The following is a 24902-nucleotide window of genomic DNA, read 5'->3' as shown; positions in this document are numbered from 1 at the left end:
TTTGGATATACAGTGTAGGGATATACAGCAGTAACAGGAAGTTTTAATGAGACACCTCAGCCTCCAAATGTGACCTGCTTGAATAGTATTCAAACTATGCCTAACTTCTCCAGTGCTCTCTGCTGGCATTTGCAAAGCAAAGGAATTAAGCAACTGCAAATTGTCTTCCTGAGTCTGCAAACGTCATTCCCAGGTGTGGTGCCTCCATTTCCTTCTCTGGAAAATGGTGATGGAAATGACCCACCTTATTTAATCAGTGTTTATAATACTTAATTAGCCCCTGAGGCCAAAGCAACTAGCTTTAGCTAAGAATGGAAAGTTCTCCACATGGAGCTTTTACCTTCCCTACTTCTGGGACAGAGAGATTCAGCTGCTCCAATGCAGCTGACAATAGCAAAGTGACTTTCACTCCCATCCAGCCTGGGTGGACGGAAAATACGGAGCTAGGGAGGGAGCTAAAAATGAGCCACAGTTCCACTGGGCTCCCAGGAGAGTGTAAAACAAAAAATGGGCCAAACAAGATAGTGTATATTTTTAACTCATAAATAGGCCAGCACAATTTTATTTAGTCTTTAGAAAGTGCTCTGGAACAAATTTGGCCACTAATTCGGCCACTAGCTTCCTTTGCCTGCCCATACCTATATTTCTTAATGAATTTTATTTTACTGTATAAAAAATATAGTAAGAGGTTTTATTAGCAATGACTCTACAATTCAAAAGGAAATAAACAATTTAAGTAATTACTCTGATTGCTTAAATTATAATCGCTATTTAACTCTAATTACATGACTGTTTCAAGAAATGTTTTCTATACTTTCCCTCTCTTCCCAATAAAAATTATCTGGGTAGATATTGCTATTCTCCTAAACACTTTCTTGTATGGATAAATTAAATACTCAGCTTTCTTCTCTGGAAATCAAGCATTAAGTCTCTCTGGCATTTAGGTTCTATGCAGTTAAGTTGTAAGTTACAGCCCCTGCCTTTTGAAATTTACAAATCAAAAATTCGCTTATTTTTTTTTTCAAGATGCATTTATTGAGCCTCAATTATTGACCGGGCATTGTACTATAAATAAAACACACAAGAGTGACCAAAAGCAAATAGCACCTTCCTCACAGACGTTATAGTCTAGTGGAAAAGTCAAATCCTCACACAAATGAATCCTAATTAACAACTACACTAAATACCAGTTCTATGAAAGATTAAGATTAGGGGACTTACTTCATGCTAAAAAAATAACATTTGAACTGAAAAACTGAAGGATAGGAAAGAGGCAACCAGTTGAAGGATGTAAAGGAACAGTATGTGCAAAGACCCTGCTGAAGAAGAAAATATAATGTATTACAAGAATCAGAAAAATACTAGAATATAGCTGCCTGTAAAACTAACTGTACAAATGAATGCTATGGCACATTAGAGAAGAAACATCAGGAGAGGTGGTCATGGAACACTTCCTCAAGAAAATAGAACTCAGAGATAGACTTTAAAGAAAGTGAAGATTTTAGAAAGGAAAATCCTAGGTACTTAGTATTTTTGACAACTGCCACAGCAGAAAACAAAGGTATCAAAGGACATAAAACATCTTATTTTCTTGTTATGCCTTTAATTTTTGTATTTATGAGCTTGTTCATTTGAAAATGAAAGATACATATTGCCATGTTTTCAAATTGAATTTATACAGAGACGGGCCTACAGTGAAAGAAAAACAGTATTTTTCAGATAAAAATTAATTCAAAAGGATGTAACTTAAATGAAAAAATAAAACTATAAAACCTTAGGAAAAAAATAATAATAATAAGGGAAAATCTTCAGGATCCAGGGGTCAGCAAAGAGTTCTTAGTCATGACACCGAAAGTGTAATCCGTTAAAGGAAAAAATGATCATTTAAACCTCATCAAAATTAAAACTTTTGTTCTGCGATAACTCATGTGAAAAGTCTTAAAAGATAAGTGAGAAACTCAAAGAAAATATTTGTATATCCAACAAAGGAATAATACCTAGAATACATTTTTTAAAACTCTGAAAACTCTAAATTTAAAAATTAGAAAATTGACAAAAGACAGGAAGACACATTTCACTGAGGAGGATATAGAGATGACAAACAACACATAAAAAGATGTTCTACCTGTCAGCCATCAGGGAAATGTAAATTAAAACCAGAAAGAGATATCACTGTACACCCATCAGAATGGCTAAGACAAAAATATGAAAACAGCACATGCTGACAGGTTTGAAGAGAAATAGGATCATTCATACTTTGCTGATGCGAATATAAAATGGTACAACCACTCTAGAAAATATTTTGGCTGTTTCTTATGAAATTAAACATGCAATTACTATATGGCCCAGCAATTACTTTCTTGAACACTTATCCCAGAGAAATGAAAACATTGTCACACAAAAACCAATACATAACTGATCATATGAGCTTTATTCGTAGTAACTAAAAACTAGAAATAGCCCAGATGTCCTTCACTGGGAGAATGGTTAAACTGTGGTATATATGCACCACGGAATATTGTTACATGAAATTAGAAGTAACCAACTGTTGATACACACAACACAGATAAATATCTGGAGAATTATGTTAAGGGGAAAAAGCCAATATCCAAATGTTACATTGAATAATTCCATAGATATAACTTTTTGAAATAAAAATAAAATTGAACATGGAAAATAGATATGTGGTTGCCAGAAGTTAGAGATCGGGATGGGAGGCAGGTGGGTGGTTATAAAAGAGCATTCTTGTGTTAATAGAGGAGTTTTGAATCTTTGCCGTTGTTATGGATTTCATGTTTATATCGTCCCCCCAAAATTAATATGTTGAAACCCTTGTCTCCAATAAGAATGGTGTTTGGAGGCAGGGCCTTTGGCAAGTAATTCAGTTTAGATGAGGTCTTGAAAGGGGAGTCCCCATGAAGGGATTAGTGCCCTTATAAGAAGAGACCAGAGCTCTTTCTCTCTCTACCATATAAAGATACAGCAAAAAAATGGCCATCGGCCCCCAGGAAGAGTGTCACAATCAGGAACCAAATCCATCAGCACTTTGATTTTGCACTTCCAGGATTCAGAACCATGAGAAATACATATTAGTTGTTTAAACTACCCAGTTCGTGGTCTTTGATATAGCAATCCAAGCTAACTAAAATGATTGTGGTGTTAGATTCATGAACCTACAGCTGTTAAAATTATGTAGAACCAAATACACAGGTGCACACACACACACACACACACACACACACACACATGAGTACAAGGAAAATGGGAAATCTGAAATAAGATCAATGGATTGTATCAGTGTCAACAATCTGGTTGTGACTGGGCATGGTGGCTCATGCCTATAATCCCAGCACTTTGGAAGGCCAAGGCTGATGGATCACTTGAGGTCAGGAGTTCAAGACCAGCCTGGCCAACACAACATGTTGAAACCCCATCTCTACTAAAAATACAAAAATTAGCCAGGTATAGTGGTACCTACCTGGAATCCTAGTTACTCAGGAGGCTGAGAGGCAGGAGAATCGCTTGAACCCAGGTGGCAGAGGTTGCAATGAGCCGAGATCATGTCACTGCAGTGCAGCCTGGGCAACAGAGTAAGACTCTATCTAAAAAAAAAAATATATATATATATATACACACACACACACACACAAATATATATCTCCTGGTTGTTATACTATACTATAATTTTGCAAGATGTTCTTATGGGAAAAAAATTAGGCAGGGGATCTCTCTGTATTATCTTTTACAACTATATGTGAATCTACAATTACATCAATGCAAATTTCAATTAAAAATAGAATTTAAAAACGTACAGCTTCTTCCTGGGAAGAAATTGGTCAGAAATTAACACAAGAACAAAACATGAGGAGGTAACTTGCTTGCACTGCTCTCAGTGGCAGAGGGGGCTAGCTAAACACCCCAGCAATGCAATAAGGAACGTCAGGCACCCTGAATGATAACACTGTTGAGGTAGCAAAGCAAAGTGGCCTTCAGAACTTTCAAAGATAAGAGAATTCTAGATTTCAACTTGAAAACAGAATTAATTAAAGTGCTAAAATATCAGATATAAAAATACCTTCAGAAAGCATAATTGTAGGGAAAATTTCCAATCTTCCTTTTTTTTTTTTTTTTTTGAGATGGAGTCTCGCTCTGTCGCCCAGTCTCAAGTGCAGTGGCGTGATCTCGGCTCACTGCAAGCTCCGCCTCCTGGGTTCACGCCATTCTCCTGCCTCAGCCTCCAGAGTAGCTGAGACCACAGGCGCCCACCACTAAGCCCAGCTAATATTTTGTATTTTTTTTTTTAATTTATTTATTATTATTAAACTTCAAGTTGTAGGGTACATGTGCACAACGTGCAGGTTTGCTACATATGTATACTTGTGCCATGTTGGTGTGCTGCACCCATCAACTCGTCATTTACATCAGGTATAACTCCCAATGCAATCCCTCCCCCCTCCCCCCTCCCCATGATAGGCCCCGGTGTGTAATGTTCCCCTTCCCGAGTCCAAGTGATCTCATTGTTCAGTTCCCACCTACGAGTGAGAACATGCGGTGTTTGGTTTTCTGTTCTTGTGATAGTTTGCTAAGAATGATGGTTTCCAGCTGCATCCATGTCCCTACAAAGGACACAAACTCATCCTTTTTTATGGCTGCATAGTATTCCATGGTGTATATGTGCCACATTTTCTTAATCCAATCTGTCACTGATGGACATTTGGGTTGATTCCAAGTCTTTGCTATTGTGAATAGTGCTGCAATAAACATACGTGTGCATGTGTCCTTATAGCAGCATAATTTCAGACATTTCTCAAAAGAAGACATTCATACAGCCAACAGACACATGAAAAAATGCTCATCATCACTGGCCATCAGAGAAATGCAAATCAAAACCACAATGAGATACCATCTCACACCAGTTAGAATGGCGATCATTCAAAAGTCAGGAAACAACAGGTGCTGGAGAGGATGTGGAGAAATAGGAACACTTTTACACTGTTGGTGGGATTGTAAACTAGTTCAACCATTATGGAAAACAGTATGGCGATTCCTCAAGGATCTAGAACTAGATGTACCATATGACCCAGCCATCCCATTACTGGGTATATTTTGTATTTTTAATAGAGACGGGGTTTCACCATGTTAGCCAGGATGGTCTCAATCTCCTGACCTCGTGATCTGCCCGCCTATGCCTCCCAAAGTGCTGGGATTACAGCTGTGAGCCTTCGAGCCTGGCCTAAAATCTTCTTGTATGAAACACTTATCTGAGTATCTGACATTTAGAGTCAGTCCTTCCATGAGATTTTCAGTCTGCATAGACATTGGCTGGCTGTTTTTCCAAATTAAAAAAAACCAAAAAAACAAAAAAACAAAAAAAACTGTTTCATTTTTAAAAAGAAGGAAAAGAAAGAAAACAATTCTCTATCATTATAAAATGTTTCTATTTATCTCTAGAAAATTTATTTCATCTAAAATATTCTGCCTTGTTAATAAATGGTTATACCAACTTTTGCTTGGTTAGTGTTGGATGTAATATATATATATTTACATCTTTTATTTTCAGTCTTTGAGTGCTTTTACCCTTGAGTTATGTTTCTTTTAGCAGTTGATGCTGTTGTTATTGTTTTTAATGTAGTATAACAGTTGTGGAAAGGTATCAGTTTAGGTTGTTATACTTTTAATTATTTATAACAGTCTTTAATTAATTAGAGTATTAATTATTTTACTTTCAATATTAATGAAATATTTGGCCTTAAATATACCATTGTGATTTTTTTATTTGTCTCACCTGTTCTGTTTTCTCTCTTACTTTGTAGATTATTTCCTTTTAAAATAAATCACTTAGATTAAATTTAAGTTTTTTTCTACATTAACTATTTTTTAGTATTTTATTTCCCTTTATTTAATAGCTATACATTATTTCACTGCTCTTTCAGTGGTTATGCTAGAGACTACAACATATGTCCTTGATATATCAAAAGCCTAATGTGAATTAATAATTTTACCTATTCTTGGCTAATGTTAGAACCTTAGAATATTTAACACTCTTCTAATGTCTGCCTATTTTCTATTGTTTTCATGTCTTTTTCATTATAAATGTGTGTGACTTCCTTAGACATTATCTTATTATCTAAAATAAATATTTTTTTAGATTCACTCTCATATAGGCCATTATCACACTTTTCATTCCTTTCAGCATCATTGACTTCTCATCAGACACGAATATTGACAATTTTAAAGCATATTAGATACAGTGGAAGAGAGGATGAGTAAACTAGAAGACAGATCTGAAGAAAGTATCAAAATTGAAACACACAAAAAAAGAAAGATAAGAGATATAAGGCTATGGTGGAAAAAAAGTCTAAAATGTATGTATTTGTAGTTCCAAAAGAAGGGAATTTAGTGAATGGGACAGACTAAAAAACTTAGGTGAATCTATTTTGTTTTAAAATATACATTTATTGAGTTTAATTTGTTATTGATTATTCAGTCCTAGAACATCATTGTAATTCATTTTTGTATATTTCAGTTCTTGCCTGAAATTTTTAATCTTACATTTTACTTCTTTCAACATACTAAACATTCTCATTTTAAAGTTGATAATTTCATTAACTTGATCCCTTGTATTTTTAAAATTGTCTGTTGTTTCCCTTGTTTTTTAATTGTGTTCTTACATTTCTGATTATATTTGATTGTATATTGATCATTGTATATAAAAATCATAGAGATATTTGCATTTTAAAATAATATTACCTTTCCTCAGAACATTTTCTTCTGATAAGTAACTAGGGAAATAACAATTCCAAACCCCTATAATCCAACAAGAGATTTATTTGATTAAAAGCGAGGCATCAGTCCATGTAGAGGTTTATTTATTTAGAATTTACCCTTAATCCTAGCATATTATCCTTCCAAGCCTCAACCAAAAGCATAAGGGCTTTCCCAAAGTTCCTGTGCTTGCAGGTTGTGAACTCCAGTAGAGACGCTAGTCAACTTATGATGGGATTACAACCCAATAAACCCACTCTAAATTTAAAATATTGCAAGTCAAAAATGCATTTAATACCACCTCACTCATCAAACATCACAGCACAGTCCTGCCTAACTTACAGGTACTCAGAACACTTATATTAGCATATAAATGAGCAAAATTCTTTGAAACAAAGCCTATTTTATAGTATAGTGTTGAATATCTCATGGAATTAATTGACTACTGTACTGAAAGGGAAAAACAGAATGGTTGTATAGGAACTCAAAGTACTATTTCTACTGAATGCATATCACTTTTGCACCATTATAAGTCAAAAATTTGTTGTCAAAACCATTGTAAATCGGAGATTGTCTGTATCTGTTCCCAAGTCATTTGAGTCTACTAACAGCTCTGCCCCACTATGTTTTCCAAATCCATGATGTCCCTAAGGTTAAAAGTTCCCTCTCTCTGTTTTTTATTAAAGATTTTTGGCTTAATACTTTTTTGGTGCCTTGTTAAATCTCAATGCTTCAGACAGATTTTTCTCCCAGATTTTTTAGATTGTTTTCAGTGGAAGGGATGGTCTAAGCTATCTAGTCTGCATTAGTAAAAGGGGAATTCTCAGTTGCCCTTTTATGTTGATATTTGTATAATTTCCCCCATTTTTCCTCTGGAGACTTTTGGCCAGAGTCATCAATTCTTCTGTTCCGGTATGCAATGTTTATTCCCTAACCCTGCTTTTGTGAAAGATAGAAGTTCTTTGTCCTCACATGTCTTAAAAACATTTGTTTTCCATTCAATAGGAAGTTTTTCTCGCAGTGGTATTTTGTTTGGTCATTTTAATTCAAATTTTAGAAGCCATTTGTCATATTATCTTCTAGCACTTTGGGTTGCTGATGAAAACTGAATTTATTGGATCTGGGAAAATTTTTTCTTTCTTGTTTTTTTCTTCTTTTCTCTCTTTTAATTTCTTTTTCCTTCTTCCTCCTCTTCTACTTCTATTCTACCTCCTCCTTGTTTGTCAATGACTGCTAATCCTCTCTTTTTCTATTTTGCAATTTCTATTGGGTGAATGTTGGATCTTCATTATTGATGATCTATATCCATATTCCTTGCTTCCCAAAATTATCTTTATTGGTTTTTATAATAAATTCTGATAACTTAACAAATTTTATTTCTATTAGATTTCTATATGTGTATTTTGGCAATCGTATTATTAATTTTTCTCTTAATTTTTAGGAGTTTCCTTTCTTGTTTTATTACTGTTCCATTCCTATAGTATTCTGTAGTTGTTTTAGAAATGGAATATTGTACTTAACAATACTGATTTTTGTGAGTGTCTCTATGTGGTGGCTTTAAAATACCTAAGTCCACAAATTCTTTTACACTACATCCTTCAAAAGATAGAGACAAATTCCCTTCCCCTTGAATGGGGACTGAACTGAGTGACTCACTACTAATGAATAGAATATGACAGAAGTTGTCACCCATAAAATGACAAATGAAGCAGTTTAAAATCTAAAAGTACCAATGTATATGGGCGCAAATCTCATTCATCTGTACGCATAAGTTGTAGAACAACTTCTGTATGACAATTATGACAATGCTTAAGGACATGTTCAATTTAAATACAAGTTTAAATATTCTAGAAAGATAATATGACATTTAAAAATACAGGAACAGGCTACATTAATAGTGAGCTTAAATTCCACAAGTCACTAAAAGTAGGTTTTACGCAACCAGGTAAATCAAACATTTCCTTTCCAGGAAAGAAAGGTTTGCCATAAAAGACCAAGGCAGAAAAAGAGATAACATATTCAATTAGTGGAAACAGGTAATTCCATATAGAATAGACAGATAAATGGCTGGCTGAAACTGGAACAGCCCAGGCCTAGTGGTAATAACATGCCAGTGAAAGAAGAAGGACTTGTTTCCTAATCCCTCGTGAGGCTTCATGCATAGTGGGAATCCTTGCTAACTTACCTGATTGTATGACTACCAATACACAGTTTTATTTCCATGCTTTCATGTGTGAGAAACTGAGCTAAGTACTAGATATATAACAGTTAGAAAAAATAGGCATCAGCCTGTTTAGAAACTTATTTTCTTGAGAGAGATGGAAACATTAATCAAATAGTCACACAAATAGTTATTTGACTAAGTCAGCATTTCCCAAACTTTTGAACATTGAATTGATTAAAAATTAAAATGTATTGATGTAACACCAACAAAAGATCATAAGATATAATGTGCAAATGAATGAAAGTAGACAGCAAGAAACAGCATCACATATTACTTAATTACAGTGAGTAGTCATAACAATTTGATTTATGTGTATTTTTTATTTTGTAATAGAAAAAATCCAAATTAGAGAGAGAAAACATTTTATTAAAAACAAGAATAAACAAGATAATAAAATGTCACAATATGTGTTCAAAAAAAAGACAAGATATATAAGATAGACCAGCAAAGACAAAATAGACCACATACATCAAAATGATAGTTAGTTTGTAAATGCTGCCTGTGCATCAGTGCACAAACTGAATGTCATTTACTCATGCATCAGGTGATCAATCATGCAACATCTTGACATTCTTCATCATAGCACCTCATTGCTTAAAAGGCAGACTATTGCACAGTAAAACAAACAAGAATATAAACATTTTAAATATTTTTATACATATATATTTTAAATGCTTTTTATAAAAAAAAAAACTATTCCATATATCACTTTATTTTCATGAACACTCCTCCTCCCCCAAGTGTTTCTTGGGATACTCTGTATAAGGACCAATGGGGAACTCACTAGAGGAATATGTTTTAATTGTCAATAGAATAACAAGATAATAGAATGTTAATAATAGAAATTGACTTTAGAGATAATTTTCATTAAAATGAATAATACTATAAAAGAAGAAATTCAAAATTCTCATATAAATTTAGTATTTTAGAGATGGTAAAAATTATTAAAGGGTATTTAATTAGATTTCCCATTGAAATTATGACATTGCATAACATTTAGACCAGGCACTCACATAGTATCCACCTTGAATTTTTCACTTGTACATTAAGTCCTCCATTTGTTCAGTAAATATTAATGGACACTCTTGTTGTGCTAGAGGTTGTGAGGATACAAAACCTTAAAAAACATAGTCTTGTAAGCCCTCAAACACCTTACAGTTTAAAAGTGGATCATAATATTAACAATGAAGTAAAAGTCGCATTTGATGTGCTAAAAAAGAAAAAAAGTAATTACGGAGTTTTAAATAAACTAAAAATAACAGATTCAGTATTCAGTGTCAATTTTGTAAAAATACGGTACTTTTTTGTGTGCAATGATTGGGGTGCCGACAGTCATCATTCCAGGTAACAGAACTAGCATTATACAGAGGCATATACGCAAACAACCACCATGTATATTTAGGGTGACTTTGGTGCTCAGTTTGGCTGGGGCTGATGTGTAATGACTTCATTGTTAAACTCTGTATTTTTTCTTTCAAAGAAGATGATAAGCATATCTATCAATTCCAAACATTTTCTTGTGTCCTTTGTAATTCCTTTCTCCCTTTCCACACTTCCAACTCTACACAACCAATGGTCTGTGTTAGTCACCATATGCTAGTTTATGTTTCCTAAAATTTTACATATGTGGAATCATACAGTGTGTAATCTTGTTTTGATGGTGTTCTTTAGGCATAATTATTTTGAGATTTATCCATGCAATTGCATGTATCAGTCATTCATTCTTATTGCTGAGTAATATTCCAGTGCATGGATATAGCACAACTAATGTATCTATTCACCTATTGATACATATTTCAGTTGCTTTCGGTTTGGGGAAACTATAAATAAAGCTTCTGTGGATATTTGCATACCCATCTTTGCTTAGATATTCTTTTTTATTTTTGTTGCATATATCAATAGCATTAAAGACTGGTATATTATTTCCTTCTTGCATTGCTATAAAGAAATACCTGAGACTGGGTGATTTATACAGAAAAGAGGTTTACTTGCCTCACAGTTCTGCAGGCTGTCCAGGAAGCATGATGCTGAAATCGGTTTGGTTTCTGGATACAAGGATACAAGGATAGTCGGAGGTGATGGAGAAACAGGTATGTCTTATGTGGCCAGAACAGGGGGAAGGGAGAGAGAACAGGGGAAGGAGAGAGAGAGAAGAGAGGTGCCACATGCTTTAAAACAACCAGATTTAGTGAGAACTCACTCACTGTCATGAGAACAGCACCAAGGCAATGGTGCTAGACCATTCATGTGAAACCACCCCCATGATCCAATCACCTTCCCACCAGGCCTCACTTCCAACTCTGGGGATTACAATTCGACATGCAATTTGGGTGGGGACACAGATCCAAACCGTGTGAAATGGGTTGAATGGTGGCTGTATGTTTGCCTTTTTAAAGAAACTGCCAAATTCTTTTTCAAAGTCTTTGTACTGTCTTTTATTTCTGTCAGCAGTCTATGAGTATTCCAGTTATTACACATCCTTGCCAATATTTGATATGATCAGTCTTTAATTTTAGTTATTCTAAGAGATTGTAATGATATGCTAATGCTTTTATTTTGCATTTCCCTAATAAATGGTGATGTTCATCATTTTTTCATGTTCTTGTCATTCATACATTCTTTATCCATTTTACGGTTGACTGTTTTTATTATTGAGTTTGAGTGCCTTTTACAACTCATGGCTATAAGTCCTTTATCAAACACGTTGTTTGCCAGGACTTTCTCCCAGTCTGTGGCTTGTCTTCTCATTATCCTAATAGTGTCATGTAAAGAGCCTGAGTTTTTAATTTTGATGAAGTCCCATTTATCCATTTATTCTTATGGATTGTGCTTTTGATGTTGAGACTTGTTCTCTGGCTTAAAGCAGAGGTCAACAAATTTTCTCTGTAAAGGGTTAGACACCACATAATTCATTGTACGACCTCTGTCACAAACATTCAAGTCTGCCATGGTGGCTGTAGACAATACATAACCAATACGCATGGTTGTATTCTCATAAAACTTCATTTACAAAGAAAAGAGAGCCAGATTTGGCCTGTGGGCCATAGTTTGTTGACAATCAGGCTAGAATATGGTCTATAGTGGTTAATATTCTATGTCTAGGGAAAAATATGGGTATTCTTTTTGGGGAAGAATTATTGTATGACTGTCACTTAAGTCAAGTTGGTTGATAGTGTTTTTTAAGTGTTCTATAGACAGTCTTTCTTTCTTCTTTATTGCTTGCTTGTTCTATCAGTTATTGAGAGGGGATGTTGAAATATCCAAGTAAAACTGTTATTTTTTTTTTTTTTACCATTTCTCATTAGTTTTGCTTCATGTATTTTATAACAGTTACTTGGCAAAAAAAAAAAAAAAAATTAGGATTATGTTCTCTGAGAAATCTACCCTTTATCATTATGCAATGATCTCCTTCATCTAAGGTAATAATTTTGTCATAAAAATCTACTTTATTAGATATTAAAATAGCCACTCCAGCTTTCTTTTGATTAGCGTTAATGTGGTTACCTTTCCCATGCTTTCACTTTTAACTTACTGTGTCTTTACATTTAAAGTGGATTTCTGGACAGCAAGTCCAACTGACCCTTGAACAATGTGGGTATTAAGGGTGCCAATCTCTGCGCCTTAAAACATTTGTGTATAACTTTTGACCCCCCTAAAACTTACCTACTAACAGCCGACTGTTGATCAAAACTTTACTGATAACATAAAAAGCTGATTAACACATATTTTGTGTGTTGTATGTATGATATACTATATTTTTACAATAAAGCAAGATAGAGAAAATAAAACATTATTAGGAAAACCATAAGGCAAAAAATATTTACTATTAAGTGAAAGTTTATCAGCATAGAGATCTTCATCCTTGTCTTCATGTTGAGCAGGCTGAGAAGGAGGAGGAGGAGGAGGGGTTTGTCTTGCTGTTTCAGGGGTGGCAGAGGCAAAGGCAAATCTATGTATAAGTGAATCCATGAAGTTCAAAGCCATGATGTTCAGGGGTCAACTGTAGTTACACATTTGCTTTCTTTTCCAGCCTGACAATCTCTACCTTTTCATTGGGGCATTTCAACTATTTACACTTAATGTGATATAGATGGTTGAGTTTAAACCTACCATCTTGCTGTTTATTTTCTATTTTTCTATTTTTTTTAGTTTTCTTTTATCCTCCTTTTCTGCATTGTTTTGTACTAATTAAATATATTTTTATGATTCCCCTTTGGTTTGTTTACCAGCTACAGCTCTTTCTCTTATATTTAGGGTTTCTGATACACATTTTTAACTTATCAGATTCTACCTTTAAGCAACATACTTCATATCCAGTATTAGGAACTTACAACTGTGTGCTCCCATTTCTAGCCCCTACTTTTATGCTTTTGTTGTCATGTATTTTTCTTCTACATATGTGAGAAAGCTCACAATACATGTTTACTTTCTTTAAACATTCAATTATATTTTAAAGAGACTTAAACAAGAAAGGCTTGTTTATATTTAACTACAGAATTACCATTTTTACATTTTTTATGGTTCCATATTACTACTCAGTGTCATTTTTGTCTTCCTTTATCATTTCTTATAATGTAGGTCTGCTGGTGATGCGTTCTCTCAGCTTTTATACATCTTAAAATGCCTTTATCTTACCTTAATTATGGAAAGATAATGCCATACAGTAAAGAATTCCGAATTAACAGGGGTTTTTGGTTTCTGTTTTCTTTTGTTTTTATTTTTAGTACTTTAAAGATGTTCCACTGTCTGGCTTACATTGTTTCCCATGAGAAATATGCTATCTTTTTGTTTGTTCATCTATACATAATGTGTCTTTTCTTCCTCTGGCTACTTGTAAGATTTTTTCTTTATCACTGATTTTAAGCAAATTGATTTTTATGCACTTTGCTGTAGCTTCTTTTATGTTTCTTGTGCTTGGGGATTCGTGAGCTTCCTGGATCTGTGGGTTTATAGTTTATATCAAATTTGGAACATTTTTATCACTATTTCCCTAACTTCCTTGGCGTCTTTGGAATCCTGTATTCATCTCTTTAACCCAAGGAGACTCCTGGACCACATTTGGTGATACCTCCTGGAAACTTGGTCCAGGTTGGAAGCTGGGACAATCATAACACTCTCCTCAATTGTTTTCCATCTCTAAGAGATCACTGCTCTTTGTCACCTGATGTTCACTGTTTTGAGAACATTTTTAAAAAAATACCTTGCTCATTTCTTTAATTACTTCAGGTGAAAGAGTAAATTCAGTCTTTGTTACTACGATTCACTCAGAAGTTGAAGTATAAACTCATGGATTTTTTACGATCCTCCTTTTGTTACTACATTTTAATTTTATTGCATTATCATTGGAGGAGATATTCTGCATGCATTGGACATTTGGAATTCCTTATACTGTTCATAAGGTCTAATCCATGGTTTATTTTTATAAATATCGCATATGTACTTTGGGGGAAAAGAAAGTATCCTTTCCATCTGTTAGGTATAGAATTCTACGTATAGTAGCTTGAAATTTATACATTTGTTTATGTGCTTAATTCACTACTTATGTTTTTCCCATTTGTTCCATCAGTTTCTGAACAGGGTATGTTCAAACTCCATCTAAAATTTTTGATTCAGTTTTTTCCCATTTTGGTTCTGGTAGCTATGTTTTTATATATTTAGGGATTGTATGGGAAGGTCCATATGTATTTATGATTAATATTCCTTACCTCACATAGTGAATTTTACCAGTATGTAATGTCATTCTTGTTTTTTTAATGAAAATTACCTTAAATTCTTGTTTTCATATATTCACATTGGTCTTCAAGCCTTTTTACGGGTCATATTTATTTGCTGCCTTTTTTTTCTATTCATTTATTTTGAATATTATTGGTCTATTAATTTTAAGGTACCTATTTTGGATAATATAATGCCATAGCACTGGAAAACACAAGAATACATATGTAGTCATGTGGTTGTTTGATGATGAGGTTATGTTCTGAGAAATGCATCAGGCGATTTTGTCACTACGCAAACATCACAGAGTATACTTACACAGACCGAGATGGTATAGCCTGCTACACACCTAGGCTGTATGGTAGTGGCTATTGCTCTTCCAACGCTGCAAACCTGTACAGCATGTTACAATACTTAATACTGTAGGCAACTGTAACACAGTGATAAATATTTGTGCATCAAACATAGAAAATGTACAGTAAAAATACAGATTATAATCTTAAGAGACCGCTGTTGTATATGTGGTCAGTCATTGACCTAAACCTTATGCGGCATGTGACTTTAACAAAATATGCTCAATATCCCTTCATAGAAAAATATAAAATATTATTGAAAGAAATTAAGGAATACTTAAATAAGTATAGGCATGCACTATGTTCAAGATTTGGTTGATCCAATATTATAAGGACATCAAGTCTACCAAATTGATTTATGCATCAAATACAATTCTAATAAAAATACCTAGAGGTTATTTTGTAGAAATTTTTAAGCCAATTCTAAAATTCACTTGGAAATGCAAAACAATGGCTAAGGTAATCTTAAGAATAATATGGCAAGACCTACTCTATCAGATATTAAGACTGCAGTTGTTTTAAAAGAGTGTAATATTGGCACATGTATAGGTTAATAGGTAAATTGAACATAATGGAGCATCTGATTTCAGACCCACACCTGATTTATGATAATGCTAGTACTGCAGACCGTTAGAAAAGAACTGACTCTTTAGGAAGTAGTGTTATTCAATCAGATATCTACATGAAATAAATGAAAATTGACTCTAACATCACTTTATTTGCACAAATAAATTTCAAGTGAATTGTAAACCTGTGACTTCTATAGTACAATATGAAACTTAGGATCTAGAAAATTTTCTCAATACACAAAAGCACTAGTCATAAATGAAAAATTATAAATTTGATAAATTATAATTATCTTATTATCATTATATGCTAATTAGAATTAAGAAGAATTAAGAAGTTCTGTTCTTCAGAAAACATCATTAAATGAATGAAAAGTCAAGTCATAAAGTAAAAGACAATATTCACACTGACTCATATTCTATAAGTAAAAACTCATATGTATCAAAAAGAAAAACAATATCCAAATGGAAAATGATGAAGAACCTAAATACTTCAAAAAATAAATTAGCAAAATGTCCAACAAAAACGTATAAATGTCTGCCATCTCATTAAAAATTAAAACAATATAAATTAAAACAATGAGGTATTACTAAAACACCCCACATATAGAGTAAAATTATTATAATAAAACAAAACAAAGCATATTATCAATATCTAACATTGGCAAAGATATAGAGCAACTAGAATTTTCATCTTCTTCGGTGGGAATACAAATTGGCATGATTGCTTTTAATACCAATTTGGCATTATTTGCCACTGTAGACTGAAGATGTGTTCCCTCAAAGGTCATATGTCCAACCCAATCCCTGATGGCATTTGGAGGTGCAACCTTTGGGAGGTGATTAGCTTATGAGGGCCGAGTCCTCATGAAAGGGATTTTATAAGGGCATTCCCTTATAAAAGAAACCCTAGAGAACCCCTTCACCCATGCCACCATGTGAAGTTATAGCAAGAAAACAGACATCTACGAACCACGCCACCATGGACCCTCTCCAGACACTGAATCTGCTGGCACCTTGAAATTGGACTTCTCAGTCTTCAGAACTGTGATAAATGAGTTTTTGTTTATAAGCCACCTAGTTTATGGTATTTTGTTATAGCATCCCAAATGGACAAAGATGTTTACTAAAGACAAAACTTACTACCTATGCAAACAAAGTCTTGTACAGGAAAATCCACAGCAGTTCTATTTGTAATAATATCCAAATGGAAACAATTCAAATGTCCATCAAGGTAAAATAAATTGTGTTATGTTTATACAATGAAATGCTATATAGCAATGAAAATTAAGATTTTTGTGATAATCGGCATTTTTTTTTTTTTTTACTAATTTCATCTGTCTATGTATTCTGATATGGTTTGGCTGTGTCCCCACCCAAATCTCATCTTGAACTGTAGTTTCCATAATTCCCACATGTCATGGGAGGACCTGGTGGGAAGTAACTAAACCATGGGGGTGGGTCTCTCCCATGCTGTTCTCGTGATAGTAAATATGTCTCACAAGATCTGATGGTTTTATAAAGGAGAGTTTCCCTGCCCACACTTTCTTTTGCCTGTTGGCATGTAAGATGTGGCTTGGCTTCTCCTTTGCCTTCCACCATGATTGTGAGGCTTCCCCAGCCATTTGGAACTGTGAGTCCATTAAACCTCCTTCCTTTATAAATTATCCAGTCTCAGGTATGTATTTATTAGTGAAAATAGACTAATACAGTAAATTTGCACCAGTAGAATGGGGTGTTGCTGTAAAGATACCCAAAATGTGGAAGCGACTTTGGAACTGGGTAGCAGGAAGAGGTTGGAACAGTTTGGAGGGCTCAGAAGCATATAGGAAAATGTGGGAAAATTTGGAACTTCCTGAGACTTGGAGGGCTAGAAGACAGGAAGATATGAGGAGTTTTGGAACTTCCTAGAGACTTGTTGAGTGGCTTTGACTAAAATGCAGATAGTGTTATGGGCAATAAAGTCTAGGGTAATGTGTCAGATGGAGACGAGGAGTTTGTTGAAAACCTGAGCAAAGCTGAATCTTGCTATGCTTTAGCAAAGACACTGGCAATTTTTTGCCCCAGCCCTAGAGATACATGGAAATGTGAACTTGAGAGAGATGATTTGGGGTATCCAGTGGAAAAAAATTTCTAAGCAGCAAAGAGGTCAAGAGAAAGCAGAGCCTGAAAGTTTTAAAAATTTGCAACCTGACAATGCAATAGAAAAGAACAACCCATTTTCTGAGGAGAAATTCAAGCAGGCTGCAGAAATTTGCATAAGTGATGAGGAACGCAATATTAACCACCAAGACGATGGGGAAAATGTTTCCAAGGCATGTCAGAGACTCTCAAGGCAGCCCCTCCTATCACAGGTCCAGAGGCCCAGAAGGAAAAAATGGTTTCCTAGGCCTGATCCAGGGTCTCCCTGTTGTGTGCAGCCTACAGACTTGGTGCCCTGCATTCCAGCTGCTCCAGCCATGGCTAAAAGGGGCTATGGTGAAGCTCAGGCAGTGGCTTCAGAGGGTGCAAGCCCCAAGCCTTGGAAGCTTCCACATGGTGTTGAGTCTGCAGGTGCACAGAAGTCAAGAATTGAGGTTTGGGAACCTCTACCTATATTTCAAATGATATATGGAAATGCCTAGATGTCCAGGAAGAGGTGGGCTGCAGGGACGGGTCCCTCATGCACAACCTCTGCTAGGGGAGGGTAGAGGGAAATGTGGGGTTGGAGCCCCCACACAGAGTCCCCACTGGGGCACTGCCTAATGGAGCTGTGAAAAGAAGGCCACCATCCTCTAGAAAAAAAGTTAGATTCACCAACAGCTTGCACCGTGGGCCTGGAAAAGCCCCAAACACTCAACACCAGCCTGTGAAAGCAGTCAGGAAAGGGTCTGTTTCCTGTAAAGCCACAGGGTCAGAGCTGCCCAGAACTGTAGGAACCCACCTCTTGCATCAGCATGACCTGGATGTGATACATGGAGTCAAAGGAGATGATTTTGGAGCTTTAAGATTTAATCACTGCCATGCTGAATTTAGGACTTGCATGGGGCCTATAGCCCACATATTCCCTAAAAATGCAGATGCGACTTTGGAACTGGATAACAGGCAAAGGTTGGAACAGTTTGGAGGGCTCAGAAGAATATAGGAAAATGTGGGAAAGTTTGGAACTTTCTAGAGACTTGGAGGGCTCAGAAGACAGTAAGATGTGGGCAGTAAGACTGCCAATTTGTCCCAATCGGAATGGGTATATTTACCCAATGCCTGTACCCCCATTGTGTCTTGGAAAGAACTAACTTGATTTTTTACTTTACTGGCTCATAGGCAGAATGGACTTGCCTTGTCTCAGATGAGATTTTGGACTTGGACTTTTGGGTTAATGCTAGAATAGTTAAGACTGGTGGAGTGTTGAAAAGGCTTGACTGTGCTTTGAAATGTGAGGACATGAGATTTGGGAGAAGTCAGGGGTGGAATGGTATGGTTTGGTTCTGTGTTCCCACCAAAATCTCATCTCTAATTGTAATCTGCATAATCCCCACGTCGAGGGGTGGGTCTGGTGGGAGGTGATGGGATCATGGGAGCAGTATCCCCCATGCTGTTCTCATGACAGTGAGAGTTCTCACAAGATCTGGTGGCGTTATAAGGGACTCTTACCTCTTTGCTCCTTGCACTTCTCTCTCTCTCCTGCCTCCATGTGAGAAGGTCCAAGCTTGCTTCCCCTTCGCTCTTTGCCATAATTGTAAGTTTCCAGAGGCCTCCCCAACCCTGTGGAACTGTCAGTCAATGAAACCTCTTTCTTTTATAAATTACCCAGTCTCAAGTAGCATCTTTATAGCAGTGTAAGAACGCACTAATACAGAGTGGAAAGGACAGAGACGAGGATAAACAAATACAACTAAAATAATGAAAACAATGAAGGCCTAAACATCAGTACTCCAAACACAATGGTGGACTGGCATATTGTTATACTGAGGGGAATGATTGGGCACTAACACCATTTAAGAGAAGCTATTTCATTTATAGTGTACTCTTGAGTTATATATAAAATTGCAAAAATTATGATTCCTAGAGTTTTATTAATTCAGCTCTGTCCTTTGGACTGAATAAAATGAACTTTATTCTTAATTTATAGAACATCCTTGCAAGAATTTAAATATAACAAACCCATGTGGCTAAGTTTACAAAGCTATTTAAGTAACAGAATAGCAGGGTTGAACATGATGTTAGGGTTCATTTTGTTCAACTATTCATCCACAAAATCCATTTTTTTCCATATCTTCTCCAGAGTCATCTAGCCAAAACATGATGCTTCAAAAAGTCAAGAACTCATGAATTTCCCAATTAGAGAATATCACATGGCAGAAATAGCTAGAGACTTGAGATAATAGTAACACAATATTTCTCAGTCATAGCTGTGGCTCTATCTCTACACTGTCCTTGGTAACAGTCAGTATTGCCTCACAAATACTAATAGTTGTGACTAATTTCATTAACTTCCACTATTTCTCTTTGGAAAAGCTTGGTTTGAGATGATTAGCAAGAAACTAATAGGAAAACATATTTCATGGGTATCATTCTAACAACAAATTTTCCACCTGCCAATCTAGTCCAGCAGTCTTTACATTTTCACAAGGAGGAAATCTTTTCCAATGACTTAATACAAGGTAAGGCATACTGGGGTATGAGCATGAGTAGATGTCTTCCAAAGCAGAGAAGGAAGAGGCTGGAAAATTCTAGGACCCACATTCCTTTGATACATGAGTCAGATATTATAATTAGCCAGTTGGGGTGCTTTGGCATAACCTTTTGGCTTGCTATGTTTTCAGTTTATTACTTCAGAGAATAATTTAGAAGTTTTTATAAGTATTTACAACAATAAGTTTCAGCTTATTACTTCAGAGAATAATTTAGACGTTTTTATAAGTATTTACAACAATAAGTTTCAGCTTATTACTTCAGAGAGTAATTTAGAAGTTTTTATAAATATTTACAACAATAAGGTCACTCATGACTCACTATCATCAATTTAAGAATCTTGAAATCTTGGTTTGCGGTTCTAGTTAATTGCATTGAACTACTAAAGTGAGAAAAATTTCAGTTCTCCATACTCTTTGCAAGTTGATATTTTAATAGTTTATTCATATTACCTATTTTGCAAGCATCTAGGATACTTCCAACTTGGAAGATAATTAGACCTTTCCCAGAAAACTGTGGGGTGGCATGCTAAAAGGAAACGGTAGATTGAGTCTTGGAAAACCTACCACTTCATTTGGTATCAAAGGGATGGATATGGTTTGGCTGTGTCCCTACCCAAATCTCAACTTGAATTGTATCTCCCAGAATTTCCACATGTTGTGGGAGGGACCCAGTGGGAGGTAACAGAATCATGGGGGCTGGTCTTTCCCATACCATTCTCATGAATAAGTCTCATGAGATCTGATGGGTTTATCAGGGCTTTTCATTTTGTTTCTTCCTCATTTTTCTCTTGCCACCACTATGTAAGAAGTGTATTTTGTCTCCTACCATGATTCTGAGGCCTCCCTAGCCATGGGGAAGTGTAGGTAAAATTAAACCTCTTTTTCTTCTCAGTCTCGGGTATGTCTTTATCAGTAGCATGAAAACAGACTAATACAGACATATTTTCAGAGGACAGGCATAACCTATACTCTGGATGTATCATCCAGAATATTTTTCTTCTGCTTGTTTCATTTCATCAAATCCTACTGAGGATATATAAATGTTCAATCTCTTCCAAGATGTCTCCAATAAATACTCCAGAAAATTTACTTTTTAATATTTTGTTTGCTTTTTTCCCCAATCTGTTTACCAGGATTGTTTCGTTTTGTTTTGTTTTAGAAATTGGTTTACCAGTTGTCCTATAGCATATAGTTCTGAAAAATGTACAGTCCCACTAGTAGTGGGTTCACACATGTCATGATTATCTCCAAAGCTACTCCATAGACAAGTTCCAGTTCTGGTTAAGGTAGAGCAGGCATACTCCATTCTATCTTTCCCACTAAATGCAGCAAAAGTTACTGGATAGAATGCATAAAGCAGTTATCTAAAGGTTCTAAAAAGTAAATGGCAGCACATGCATTACAACAAAAAAACCCCCAGAACTTTAAGTCCATTAGTCCAATAGATTTGGCAATGAATTCCCTAGATTGTTTTTCCTTCCATATTCCCCATTGTGGTTCAAAGGTAGCATAAATCCCAGAGTTGTATGTCATGTGTATACAGAAATAGCTCTAATCAAAGACCTCTTATTCTGATCTACCAAACAGAGAAAGTAGGATACACTCTGGTCTTGTTTTCTTCCTTTTTCCAACCCCTGTCTCTATTCCCAAAGTGCAATTATTCCACAGCAGTCACTATAGTACTATAGTAGTTGGACTTGACCTCAAAACTTCTAGGGAAGAGGATCATTCTTTCTGATCAGAGAAACTTGGTCCAAAGAGTGTGTAGGGAATTTATGTTGCTTTTTTTCCTGTCACTCTCATCTCACCACTTGGCCCTGGAGTCTGACCCAATTAGGGAAAGTGATTAGCAAAGCACAGAGAGACTAAAGTGTCATGTTTTTGAAATGCCTCGGTGCCAAAGAACGCGAGTGAGATAGCAGAGAGTGTAGAGCTTGAAAAAGAGAAAATCTTGGATTCATCTCAATTCATCTCAATTCATCTCAAGGATATGCCATTAAATGTGCCTGAGTAGGCTCTCAAGAAACCTGAACTATGCCACTGCTCAGATTTCAGATTGCTCTTGGAAGGTGCAAATGCTGTACAGATACAAATAGCACTACAAATCCTTTGAAAACGAACTTACATTAGAGCTGTAGTCCATGGAAGGTGAGTCTGAACTTTTTATTTGAACCTAACAAGATTGGTTAATGGATAAAAAATAAAAACCAAAAACACAATCTCCATAAGACTTGCAAAAGACTCAGATTTACACAACATAATTTTATAAACATCTAGTATCCAATAAAAAAATCATACAACATACAAGGAAACCAAGAAAATTTAACAATTCTTAAGGGAAAAGACAATAGCAGAAACCAACCACATTTTATCAGATAATTTGAACCAGCTGTTGAAATTATCTGATAAAAGTTTTAAAAGTTGTTTTTATAGCCATGACAAAGTAAAAATAAATACTATTGAAACAATCTAAATGATAGGAAGTCTCAGCAGAAAGAAATAGAAGCTATAAAATAGAATCAAGTGAAAATTTTAGAATTGAAAAATATAATAATTGAGATAAAATTCAGTGGATTGACTTAATAGCAGAATGGAAATCACAGATGAAAGAGTAAGTGAACTTGACAATAGAGCAATTAGAAATTTTCCAATCTGTACAAGTGTTAGAAAATGGAGTGATTTTATTGCGCCACTGCACTCTGGCCTGGGTGAAAGAGCGAGACTCTTGTCTCAAAAAAAATAAAATAAAATAAAATAAAGGAGTGATTTTGTATTTAAGGAACAAAGCCTTAGGTACCTGTGAGACAATATAAAGAGCTAACACATATGTTATCAGAATTCCAGAAGATGAGAAGAAATATTTTGGTACAGAAAAGATATTTTAGGAAATAATGACTGAACACTTTTAAAAATTTGTTGAAAGACAAACTGGCAGAAAAAGAAGCCAGCAAACTGCAAATGAGATACGCTCAGAGAAATGCATGCCTGGATATGTTGCAATCAAAGTGCTGAAACAAAAGATAAGTAAAAACTCTGAAAAGCAACCAGAAAAAACCAACATGTTGCATATAAGGGTACACCTTTAACTGATTGCAGTAAATTCAAATGACTGCAGATTTTTCATGAATAATCATCGAGACCAAAAAATAACAGAACAATGTGTTTTAAGTGCTGAAAGCAAAGAACTGCTAACCCATAATTCTATATTCAGTAGTTCTATTCCTATTCAGAGATAAAGGCAAAGTCAAGAAATTCTAGGATGAAAGAAAACCAAGAGAATTCTTTACCAATTGACAACTTCTGAAAGAGCTATTAAAGAAAATTCAAGTAGAAGGGAAATACTGTAGAGAGAAACTTGGCATTTTAAGAATGAGGAAGAACAATAGAAATTTTAAATATCTGAATACGAATAACAACCAATTTTATTATTTTAAATTCTCAAAATGTACATTACATTTAATGTACTAACAAATAATAAGTAAGGTGATTGAATCAGTATTAAAAAATCTCCAATCAAATAAAAGCCCAGGATTTGAGGTCTTCATTGCTGAATCCTACCAAACATTTAAAGAAAAAAAATATAATTTTTTCAAACTCTCCCAAAAATTAGAAAGAAGAAGTACTTCTAAACTCATTTTACAAGGCTAATAATACCCTACTCCAAAGCCAAAAGAGAACATGCCAATATTCCTGAACATAGATGCAAAACTCCTCAACAAAATATGAGCAAACCTCAATCATTCTCTAAGATTAAATGAAATTTATCCCACAGATTTAAGAATGGTTTAAAATACACAAATCTATATATGTGATACATCACATTAACAGAATGGACAGAAAGCATATGATCATCTCAATAGATCCAGAAAAAGTGTTGGACAAAACTCAACATCCTTTTATGATAAAAACTCTCAACAAATTACATATAGAAGGAATGTACCTCAACACAATGAAGGCCATATATGAAGAATCAACAACTAAGATTGTGCTGTATGGTGAAAAGTTGAAAGTTTTTTCTCTAAGATCAGGAACAAGATAAGGAAGCGTATTCTTGCTACTTACATTCAACATAAATACTGGAAGTCCTAACCAGAGCAATTAGGCAAAAAGGACAAAGCTGGAGACATCACACTATCTAATGTAAAATAGACTACAAAGCTATAGTAATCAAAACAGCAGGGTACTACTTTTTCCAAAATCTAGTTTTAAAAATTTGGCAAAAGATGTAATCAGGCACTTCACCATATAAGATATGTGAATCAAAAAGAAGAACATTAATGGATGCTCCACATCATTAGACAAATTAAAACCATTATACAATGCTAATACACATTTATTAGAATAAATAATATAAAAAGCAAGCATTGGTGAGGATGCAGAACAATGAGAACTCTCACATATGTTGGTGGGTATGCAAAATGATATAACCACTCTGGAAAAGTTTGGCAGTTTCTTGTAAGTATAAAATTACTGTATGACCTGACAATTACACTAATGTTTTAAGGGTAAAAATACAGCATATTTAATCCTTAAAACTTAAAAGCAACATTAAAACTTATGTTTACACATTTACAATCAACTTGTATGTAACCGTTTATAGTAGCTTATT

The 24902-nt window shown here is 34.9% G+C and overlaps 1 long non-coding RNA gene across 1 annotated transcript in view; it reads right to left on the bottom strand.

Moving 5' to 3' along the window:
- LOC140711779 (uncharacterized) overlaps positions 1–24902 on the bottom strand; it is an 83417-nt gene that overhangs the window by 13466 nt on the left and 45049 nt on the right. Inside the window, exon 2 of the long non-coding RNA XR_012093062.1 lies at positions 3479–3602. This is a non-coding gene — a long non-coding RNA (uncharacterized lncRNA). The remainder of the gene's footprint in view (positions 1–3478; positions 3603–24902) is intronic.

Source organism: Chlorocebus sabaeus, chromosome 1, assembly GCF_047675955.1.
Source record: "Chlorocebus sabaeus isolate Y175 chromosome 1, mChlSab1.0.hap1, whole genome shotgun sequence".
In the NCBI taxonomy this organism is placed as follows: Eukaryota; Metazoa; Chordata; class Mammalia; order Primates; family Cercopithecidae; genus Chlorocebus; species Chlorocebus sabaeus.
This window is presented reverse-complemented; position numbering and strand designations above follow the sequence as displayed.